The 4,272-nt window shown below is 46.0% G+C and overlaps 1 pseudogene; it reads right to left on the bottom strand.

Moving 5' to 3' along the window:
* Positions 1-245: 245 nt before the first annotated feature.
* On the bottom strand, positions 246-2,299 carry LOC146870176 (uncharacterized; annotated as a pseudogene).
* Positions 2,300-4,272: the final 1,973 nt, after the last annotated feature.

Here is a 4,272-nt window from a genome sequence, read left to right as displayed (position 1 = left end):
GTGAGCGCTACTTGTAATAGTGCCTGTGGCATAACTGGCTTCCCTGTCATTGTCTGTCTGTAAATGAAATCTGAAACATCTTGTTGCACTCCTCTCTTCTTCCATAGCTCTTTCTCTTCAGGAGGGGCACTCTCCTGTATTTCTCGTAGGTGTAGTTGTGCAATGATATCATATTGCTGTGTATCATCTATAGTGTATGGAAGTGTTGGATCAGGGGTATCCGAGAGCAACGATTCACTTGTGTCATCTACTGTACTTTGTGTATCTACCTGTACTATGACGGATGCATCTTGAGCAAACAGAATGGGGGCACAGGTATTTTGCTCTGTCACTTGAGATGGTGCAGGTCGGGGCCCTCTGGCAGCTGCTTTAGCAGCCCAATCTGCCATGGCATTTCCTCTGGAAACAAAATCTTGGCCATTTGTGTGTGCAGTACACTTTACTACAGCCACTTCTGCTGGCAATGTTAATGAATCTATTAGTTCCTCAAGTAACTGTTTGTGCATTACAGGTGTGCCATCAGTTTTAAGGAAGCCACGCCTTTTCCATCTCAGGATGCTGGAATGTGTTGTTGTGGTGACATATGCAGAATCTGAGTATACAGTAATCCTCTTATCAGCTCCATGTTTGAGGGCTGCAATCAAAGCTACCAACTCTGCTGCCTGCGCTGAATAATGTGATGGCAATGTTATTTGCTGTACAATGTCTAGAGAGTCAGAGGAGTCTCTCTGTTGTGCTCTGACCACCGCAGCACCTGTGTATCTTATTCCTGTCTCTTGATCAATGGTAGAGGAACCGTCAACAAAGTAAATTACACTATCTGGCAATGGGTCTTCTTTCGCTGTTCCTGACTCATCTGGACAATATGTGGCACAGTCATGACTGTCATCATCAGTGGTGGCAATAGGATGAACAAAGAACGTGGCAGGGTTCACAGTATGACATTTAACAACCTTCAAGGATGGTAATGACAGTATCACTTCATATCCTGACACTCTTTGTGTAGTAAGAGTTGTTTTAGCTTTTTGTATCACTGCGAATACTGCATGCTCAGTGTACAGTGTCAGAGGGGACCCCATGACTATGGGGGTGCTTTTCTCAACAGCAAATGCTGCGGTTGACAAGGCCTGCTCACAAGGATAATGGCCTTTCATTACCGAATCTAACATGCCACTGAAGTATGCAACGGGTTTGTGGCCCATGGGGTACTTCTGGGTGAGGACTGCTGTCATGACCTGTCCATTACAGTGAGTGAATAGATAGAACTCTTTTGTGTAGTCAGGAGAGCCTAACACAGGTGCGTTTGTAATCTCATCTTTCAATTTGGCAAAGGCTGACGTCATTTCAGGTGTCCAGTCAATCTTATTATGCCTGTCTTTGGCCGTTTTGACAGCTGTCAGGAGTGGTGCAGTGATGGTGGAATAGTCAAAAACCCATTGTCTAACGTAGTTCACTAGTCCTAGGAACTTTTGCATGTCCTTAACTGACTGGGGTTCAGGAGTGCTTCTTATTGCCTCTACTCTTCCTGGGGTAACTTTTCTCCCTGATGCTGAGATTAGCTGTCCTAGGTACTGTACTTCTTCCTGACAATATTGGAGTTTCTGTTTGTCTACTTTGTATCCTCTCTGTGCCAATGTTGTAAGCAGAGCAACTGTATCCCGTCGGCACTGCTGCTCAGTGGTGCTACAGAGGAGTATGTCATCAACATATTGTAGCAAGGTGCTGTCACATTGGAAATTTGACAAGTCATCTTTGACAACTCTGTTGAATACACTGGGGGACTCACAGTACCCCTGGGGCAGTCTTTTATATGTGAATTGCCTACCTTGGAACGAAAAAGCAAATAAGAACTGGCTGTCTATGTGTAGAGGGACACTAAAAAATGCATTCTTCAGGTCAATGACGGAAAAATATTTAGTGTCAGGTGGGATGTTGGTAAGTATCACTGAAGGGTCTGGGACGATGGGAAACTCTGGGATCACTATGCTGTTAATTGAGCGTAGGTCATGCACTAATCTCCATTGATTAGTCTTCTGTTTCCTCACCGGAAAAAGGCACGTGTTACACGGCGAGATACAGGGGTATATCACACCTTGATGTAGCAGCGCTTGTATGGTAGGGGCAATTCCCTCCTCTGCTTCCCTAGACAAAGGGTACTGGCGCACTCTGGGTAGAAGGGCACCTGGTTTCAGTGTTACCCTGAATGGCGCAGCTGATTTAATGAGCCCCACATCATTGGGACCTGTTGTCCAAAGAATGCTTGGTACCTGAGCTAAGTCTGAGTCACGGGTAGCATCGAATACTTCGGGCGGTGTTGGAGTTCTAATCTCAACTGTCACCGACAAAGGCACTGGATTTTGATAAATAATCTCCACTTTGGAATATTCCTCAGGATCTCCAAATAGTTGGTGATCTGAAATATTCCTTACTTGATGTCTAGGTTCAATGAAAATGACACAGGCCCATGTGTGGGCATTGTCGTCTAGTGCTAAGAAAGCTCCATACGTGGGTGTTATTTCAAGACAGTGTATTCCTAGGATCATATTTTTGTCAGGCACAGGCATGTTCTGTGACTGTGGACGAAAAAGGAATTCTTTGGGAAGTTGGACGGTGCGCCCATTCATCTCTGGTGTATTGGCAACAACAATGTGTACCGCTGTGGAGAATGCTTGCTCATCCATTGGGCGGGCTCTTATCTCATCTCTCAGGGAGGAATCCACAGTGACAGCCATCATCCTGCACATCGATGTACCAGGAATGGAACAAGTCATTGTACCGTTCTCTTTAAAACTAATTGTCATATTTAATTTGGCCATGAGGTCTCGTCCCAAGAGATTTACTGGGGACTGTGTTGAGTAGAGCAAGCGTTGCTGAATACATTTACCTCCTATTTCCATTGGTACTGGTTTGGTAAAAGGGACCCTTATTATTGCCCCAGAGAAACCCTGTGTGTCTGCGCTCTGGTTGGAGATGGGCAGTGCTCCTTCCCTGATGCAGGAAAACGTAGCACCTGTGTCAACCATAAAACTATAAGTTTTGTTGTTTATCGTGACATACACAACTGGGTCCTCTCTGATATTTGTGAGGCACGATAACACGGGACACACTAGAGTTGTCTGTGGGCTGTCCTAACTTGAATATCCTCCAGCCTGGTACTGCTGGATGGTGCCCTGTGAAAAGGGATTGGTGGTGGGCAGTATCGTGGCTCCCTGAGGCACAGGAGCTTGCGTCTGTGGCACCATTTGGTACACAGGCATCTGTGGCTGAAGTAGCTGTGGCTGTGCTTGTTGGATCTGGGGCTGCACTTGGGCTATCACAGGTGTCTGTAATTGTACCTGCTGCAGCATTGGCTGCTGTGCTGGGGAAGGGGAAGGATAGGAATATACTGCTTGAGGCGGCAGCGGCTGCTGCTGCTGGTAGTATTGTACTGGCACTTGAGCTTGTTGTGGATTTCCTCTACCTACTGACCTCCCTTCATCCCGCATCTTCATATGACATTCCCTCACATAATGTCCTGGTCGCTGACAGTAGTAGCACACTCGTGCTCCTGGCTGTGGTGCAGGTCTTTGGAAGCCTAATCCTCTACCTCTCCCCCGCATCCCAGTATTTGCATACCTCATTTGCTCATTACCATAATACTGCTGCTGTTGCTCATTGGTGCATGCCTGTTGTTGCACACCATTATTGAAGGGCTGTGCCTGTATGTTTGGTGCAGCTACTTGTGTGTTACCTCCTAGTGCAGTCTGGGCATCTTGTGGGAAATTAGTGACAGCAGTCATCTGACTCACTGGTGAAGCCACCATCATTGTATCAGGGGTCTCCCTTTTCTTAAGTTTTTGCTGCACTAATTTAGCTGCTGCATTCTCAATAGCTAACAACCTTTTCTTCTCCTGTTCCTGCTCCTTTTTGCAAAAATGAATGATGTGGTGTTGTATCTCTGGCCATGGTTTGCACTCCATGGCTACTATTCCATCTAATTTGTCCTGTACTGCAGTGGGCAGTCCCTTCTTTACTGTGTGGTAAAAGAACCTACAATTACCCCCTGTCACATCCCATTTTTCTCCCAATTCCTGATGCCATTTCTCCTTCATTCGTGAAATGTACTGTGCTGGATCTTCATTGCTTTGCATTGTCTGTGACATCAAAGAGCTGATGTCAGGAACGTCAGGAAACTTCCTACGCAATTCATTCCATAGGGGTGATCTAATCTTATTGAAGGGGTTACCGTCACACTGTGTATTAGTGGTAGACAGTCTTGTGTCAATGCGTGTA

This window comes from Triturus cristatus, chromosome 1_1, assembly GCF_964204655.1.
Source record: "Triturus cristatus chromosome 1_1, aTriCri1.1, whole genome shotgun sequence".
Taxonomy (NCBI): Eukaryota; Metazoa; Chordata; class Amphibia; order Caudata; family Salamandridae; genus Triturus; species Triturus cristatus.
This window is presented reverse-complemented; position numbering and strand designations above follow the sequence as displayed.